The sequence below is a fragment of the Meleagris gallopavo genome, chromosome 4 (assembly GCF_905368555.1).
Source record: "Meleagris gallopavo chromosome 4, MGAL_WU_HG_1.1, whole genome shotgun sequence".
NCBI classification, from domain to species: Eukaryota; Metazoa; Chordata; class Aves; order Galliformes; family Phasianidae; genus Meleagris; species Meleagris gallopavo.
Genome location: NC_139407.1, coordinates 58,248,335 through 58,255,707, shown reverse-complemented (window position 1 = coordinate 58,255,707; position 7,373 = coordinate 58,248,335).

Below are 7,373 nucleotides of genomic sequence, written 5' to 3'. Positions count from 1 at the left end.
ACATACCTAGGAGCTCTGTTACCTGCTTTACCTGATGCAAAACCCATATCAAGTAAAGCAACCTGAAGTCTGAATTAGGTTCACCATCACTGAGGTTGAGCATGAGAACACCTGTGTTCCTGCAGAGCAATTTCAGCTCCTTAGAAGCACCCCTGATCACATCATTGTAACCTCTGCCTCTTTCTGGTGCCGCTTGTTGTGCTCGTTTATCACACTGCTATTGGTTTCTGCCCTCCTTTTCTCTCGTAGCCTTTTCTATCTTTCCCCTGGAACACAGTACCTCATCTCACCTTCTTTCACACTCCTTTCATGAAGCTCTCACCACTTGGTTCTCTCAGACCAGTTTCATTTCAAGCAGAATGAATAGGGCAAGCTGGAACATCAAATAAAGCTTTCTTCTTCCTTCCATACCAAGGCTGGACCAACTTTCCAGCTACTTCTGGTATTGGAGAAAACTCATTTTGCTAGTAGCCCCACAAATTCCATTTCAACCTTTGAACAACAACAAAGATTGGTTAAGGAAAGATTCCTTTGGCTTCCGCTGTTTGTGGGATGGGTTGCATGTCATTCTTCAGCCAAAAGTGGTGCTCTTTCACTCACTTCTAACACTTGTGTTCAGCCAAAGCAGAGCTCACTAATCCCTAGGGCCAGAAAAGGATCCATATGCTGAAATGGGAACACTTGGCACACATTTGGAATTTTCAAAAATAAATAACATTAGCATCTTTGTCTGTCATTACTTAGTCTTCTCTTTTTCTCAACATCACTACTGAAATAATTTCATTTGCCCACGGTATTAAATTGATTTTTAGTGCTAAAATTAAAGTTTATTTGGAGCAGCATTCTGGCTGCAAATGCTTTAACCATGCTAATGAGCAAATTTTGTTCCAAGCTGCACTGATGAAACCCCACTGACTTAATTGATTCAGGGAACTGGAGAGCAGATTTCAGTCTGAGAGACATAAGAGATTTTCACAAGAGGATTTGACCCAAAAATATAATTTTGCCCAAATAGAGAATATTTTACAGAACGAGACCTTAGTATAAATTATTCTTGATGCAGTGGTAAGTCATGAAGTTGTGAACATTTTAGAAGTACAGCTTTTGAAGAAAGAAATTTTTAACCAGAAATGTTAATCAGATTGTTTAACTTGGTGTCACATCTAGCTCTGATCAGTGTTCAACCTGGTCTATTCCAAACATCTGCTTTCAAACTTCTTTTTTTTTTTTTTTTCCCCCTCTCTCTCTGGTATATCTCCACAATAGCAGTATATCATACTTTATATGCTCTATAAGGAATAGGAGAAAGTTAGCCTATATAATAAATCACTCAGGCACGTAGCTGAAGGCTGGAGAGCAGGCTTACCCAAAAGAGGTCTCACTGTTGCCATTGCTGTATTTCAGAGGTGCCTATGGGGGAGAGTTTGTCAACTTTTGCGCTCTCCGGTGAATGCCATTAAGACCAATTTATTACTATTTAAAAAGAGACTTTTTAAAAAAGATAATTTCTTTGCAGTCAAGTCCAATGTTCTTTAGGTAAGTAAACTACTTCGAATTTTTGCTGCACAATGTAAATCAGAAATTTCTTTATCGTGACTCTCCTACTTCCTCAGTTTCCCTTCCTCCCTTTCTTCCTACATCACCTTATTATGCTTAGGTAGCATTTGAGCTCATTTATGTATAAAAATAAAGGCTGATAAGATGTTGAAGTATTCCTACTATCCTCAAGCATTTGCCTGGAGAATCACATTTCTGTGACCATAGACTTTTCTAAGTGGCTTTTAGAGTCAGTGATACTTGATCTAAGATGGAAGAAGGTAGAAGCATCATGGTTGAGTTTTTCTAAATGAACTTTCCTCTTTTAATTACATTTAAAAAATTACAGTGATCAATTTATCATTTTGCAAATATTCCTGTGTTGCATGGCCTACTTGTGGTCTATTGACTTTGAATGGACTATATAGTGCAGAGAAGGGGACAATTCCAAAGAACAGCAGAGAGGGAAACTGTCTGAATAATTTAAGCACATGATTATTTCCACTGACTGATGAATTAAAGGTGTTTATGAGGAGGATTAGTTCATTAAAAACGAACTGCGTCTTCCGTTGAGCATCATGTAATAAATCCTCCAAGATCAAATCTACAGAGACCTTCCTAAGCTGGGGCACCTACTATGTCCTGACTATGTTCTGCCTTCTCCTGCAAAAGCTCTGAGCAGAGTGGGATTATGTTCAGCTGGCTTTGAATTGCTGACTCCTCAGAGATGAAGCACAACTGAAGGGCAGAGGAGCGTCTTTACACAACTTTTTATATAAAAACTTGTGTAAAAAGTGGCTGGTCTGTGTTTATTTTCCAATAAACCTTTGCTTGAACGTCACTGTAGTATACCTGCAATTAAAAGCCAGCTTGTGAAAAAAGCACATAGATCAACTGCTTCCAGGGAGTGTGTCAACATTTCAGTCAAAGCAGAGTGAAGAACAGGCCTCTTCCAAACAGCCAAGATTATCTAGAATACCATAACTTCTTCATTTTAATTTATTATGCAATTAAATATTTTTCATTCCTCCAAGCCTTTAATTTTCTTTTCTTTGTTCATTCTGTTGGGAAACCTGACCAGTACAAAAACAATCACGAATTAAAACTTCAGTATATCAGAAAAAAAATCATAGAATCATAGAGTCATTCAAGACTGGAAAAGACCACTAAGATCATCTCATCCAGCTGTGGACCCATCAGCACAATAGCCACTAACCATGTCCCTCAGTGCTACATCTACATGTTTCATGAACACCTCTGGGGATGGTGATACAACCACCTCGCTGGGCAGCCCATTCCAGTTCCTGGAACGCCTCTTTCTCAGATGGCAGTGCTTGCATCTGACATCAGGTTTGTGCTTGAGTATGTCACTGAGACTGAATCTGCGGTACGCAGTTACTACAGGTAAACCAGACACCAGCATGATCTGTATGCCACTAGGTGGGGATCAGACACTGAAATAAAGTACATTAGTGAGGCATCATTAACAGATTTAATTACTCCAGGAGGGAAATCACCTCATAGACCTTTGTGTTATTCTGTCAAAGCAGAAATGGGTGTTAGACTTCCGTGTGACTGCAATTCTCTTGACTGTCTTTTATTTTTAGGTAGAGATGCTGCTTTGCTTAATATAAACTGTCGCTTTTCAGGACACAGATCTCTGCCAATAGTACTAAAATAAATTGCATTTGCTTGTTATTTTTAACTAGAAGGGTCATGGCAGCAAAAGTAAGTAGTTGCAAATTGTTTTGAAATTAAAATTCAGATCCAGATATGGTATTTACCTATTCTAGGTAATTACTGCAATCAATACAGCTAATATGCAACAGACAATTCCCAAATATTGGATAACTTGATCCACAGCCTTTTCTTTGATGAAGGCATGCAGACAATATTTCAATGGATAACTCCTGTCCTTATTTTCATTCACTGCCCTGACATTTTGGAACCCACTGTTCCCTTCGGCCACTCTTTTTTCTCAGATCAATGCACATTTTATGCTTGATGAAGACGAGTCTATGTACAGTTACCTGTGCTGAATGCCCAAGGCAAGAGTAGTCCTTTAGCATATCTTGCAAGTCAATATATATGAGATTTCTGATTGGCCAACCCTGCCAAAATAACATGGAGAAAATCTCACTGGGTTCAGTCACTGCTTTACTAACATGAGGTTGATAGGGATGAACTGCTGGCTTAACAGCTCAAATCTCACTGGCAACTTCAAACAGGAGAAGTGCAAAGCCATTCCCAGAATGAATCCTCGACTGACCAGTTGCCACAGCTGATGGCAGCCTTGGTCAACTCCACGCAGTGCTGTCCTCTTCTTCATCTTTTTTTTCTTACATTGACCTATGCCAAGGCTTCTTTTCCTTGCAAAGCTGCACATTATGCCAATCCACTGTGGCTATGACTTGCAGAATTTGAGCTATTTCCCTTGAATTATTGGAGCGCATCTTTTTGATCCTTATATTCCTTCCTCTGATTTGAAGTGATGTCATATAGATCAGGGCTCATAATGGTGCTATAGAGGTTCTTGAAAAAGTGAGGGTTTCTGTTTTGCCTTTCCTTACGTGTTTTAGAGAAGGAGAAACCAACAGGATGGCAACTGTAGACATACTATAGGTTGAAATGCCTCCGTTCAGTATCCCAATGGCTAGTCACAATTCAGAATAAATAGCTTTGCTGTCTCATGTATGGAGAGAAGAATAAATTTAGATTTGGCTTTGTCAGTCCCACTACAACTCTGCCCTGTGCTGGCAGACTGATGTCTTTGTCAGCGGCTACAATGTGCTCTGTAGTAGCACATACACATATATAGTAGTCCTTAGGCTTATTGCAGTAGGGTTGCTGATGTTGCTGATATTCTGCTATTGAGATTAATTAGACATGTTTATTGTAAAAGAGCATTTTATTTCAAGGCTTACTTGAGGAATAAATAAATAAATAAATAGGACTAAGTAACAGCAGTCATTTACAGCTATTATCCCAAAATGACAAAATTGCTCATTCTAACCACTTGTGTTTATAAATTTGAAACTGTAATTCTTCCTTGAAATAAATCCTGAACTACAAAGTTTACTCCTGGTCCTATATGGCCCTTAAGAAGTGCAGAGCTACTAATAAATCATCTCCAACTGTTGGCCCATCTGTAAAGCTACCTCAAAGCACAGTTTTCTGCCGAGCATTTGCAGTGTTGTGAGAACACTACTGTCCCCTGTGCCACTGTGGGGGTCCCATTCCCCTCTGCAGTTCCATTCTGTCCCATAGTTGCCTACCAGGAGAAGGGAAGTTCCTCATCCATTCCCCATCCAGCCCCAGGAGATGCCACCTGTGTTTCTTGGGAGGTCGAGACCCAGCTGCTGACTTTCCCTGCCCCCAGATTCTTTCTGGCTGGGATGATGCTCATGTTTTCACCTTAACAGCCCAGTCATGGCTGCCCTAAGGTGCTGATACATTTTTGTTGACTTGTAAAAGAGGGATATGGAGATATTCAAGACCTGTATGGATGCCTATCTGTGTGACCTATTGTAGGGTACCTGCTTTATCGGGGGGGTGGACTTGATATCTCTTGAGGTCTCTTCCTACCCTGCAATGCTGTGACTCTGATAAAAGCACACAGAGTGACTGGTCCTCTGTCCTCCGAGTCCTTGTTTTCTACCAGAATTTTTATGAACATAGCCCATTTTCACCACTGAAATTGCTATTTCTATTCCATGCTACTCAAAAATGACTGGATTTTACTACTCATTTTGTGCAAGACCATCTCAGAGTTAATGGGCAGAGTACGATCCAGAGATGTTGATAGCAAATGTTCCAATAGAAGTAACTAACAAGAAAAACCTATAATTTACACATGCCATTCAACAGATCCAGTTATTGATCCAAAAATATTGAAATGATTAGTATTAGATAAACAAAATAGCTTTTTTATCTTAATAATTTTCTGAGAACAGATGCTCACATAGGATGTGGGTATGCATGCAATGAGAATACATATTTTATCATTGCACAAATAAATATATCTTCTTTTTTCTTCATCTTGCTTCAAAACTCTCTGATCTCTATCTCTAGAGGTCCCTTCCAACCCCTACAATTCTGTGATTCTGTGATTCTGTGATCTTTAGTAGTTCATCATATGATCTCTTGCTGTATTATCTACACCTTCTGTAGCCCCTGAAAAATATCAATATGAGTTTTTAGAATACAGTTATAGATGTTATAAAAAAAATCATATTCTATGCAATAGAAATTACAGAAAGAACTAAGTTGACCAGGAAAACATTAACAAAAGCACTATTTCCTTTGCCTTTGGTTGTGATTGACATTTGTGTTTCATCTTTTACCATGAGTTTAAGTTGTCAGGGCCAGCATGAACAACAGGAAAAGGACATCTGTGAAATCTCCTTTGATGACATCAATTACTTCATGACTTCAAGCAAGAATAATCAACAACTTGTGTGGGAACTATATCACCCTCCCCCCCCCTCCCTCCCCCACCCCCCAAAAAAAAATCAACAGAAGTACTGGGAGGGCTGTTTATTCTCTCACCTGGTTAATTAACACTATCCATCACAGTCTCAAGTCAACAAAAACACTGATGGGTTTTAAAGCCAGAAGGGATAACTGTAATCATCTGCAATTGCTTTCCTCCCTGCACAGCCTCCAGACCCCTGCCTGGTGCTAGGATGAGCTGCTGGGGAGTGGAGGCACCACGGTTAAGAAATGCACTCAGCCTTGAATTTCAGATCTCAAACACAGCAAATCCATTACAATCTCAAATCAATGGTGTCAGCTACTAATTGTCCTCACTGTTCAAACCGTGCACCTTATCTATGCCCTGATTTCCCATCAATTCAGTTTCCAGCCACTGCAGTTTTAAAACCTTACCTGAAAGATAAAAAGAGCCCTATTACCAGGAAACATCCCTCACTCATCAGACATTTCCAGCTCTTTTGAACCCTTCTGGTGCTCTCTGCTCAGCTCAGGAAGTTTCCCAAACAATTTCTACACTCATTTGCCTACACACACACATATATATATATATACAGCAGAACAGAACCAAGTCTAAAGGATTTTTCTGTGCTGAACAAATTGATGACATCAGTCCTCTCCTCTTCCTTCCTTACTCAACATCTTCTCTTTCTATATATATACACAGCTTTGTCCATTCCTCTGCAGCATTTCAGCTTCAGTGGATGAAACCAATGGAGCTTAAGCTAAACAGAGCTCCACTTGAGCATACCTCCAAAGCTAAGAGCAGCACAGCTGCCTCACCAATATGGCATCACGTGCAGTGACTTCAGGTTGGATGTCAGGAAAAATTTCTTCTCAGAAAGAGTAATTGGGCACTAGCACAGGCTGTCCAGGGAGCTGGTGGAGTCAACATCCCTGGAGGCGTTAAAGAAATGTGGTAATGTGGCACTGAGGGACGTGGTCAGTGGGCATGGTGGGGATGGGCTGATGGTTGGACTGGATGATCTTAGTGGTCTTTTCCAACCTTAATGATTCTATGATTCTGTGACTTCTAGGAACCTTACCTGAGTTGGAACCTAATTGATCAGAGCTGTCTGGTGAGGAGTTTTTGTAGCCCAGCCCTTAGTAGTTCATCTATGTCTATAGCTTTGACCATCCTTCTGGCATTAATTATTTTTTATCTCTTTGCACTAAGTACCTCTTAGGTGAGAGTGTGCTAATTTGGAAACATCACCTGCTTTTGAATGAATGTCTTTTTTTCAGAACAGTGCATTTCTGTATTTTGAAATGGAAATAGACTGAGCTGCAAGGAAAGGAAAGAGTGGCAGTAAAACACACATCTCAAGAATCAGGAACTGCAAACT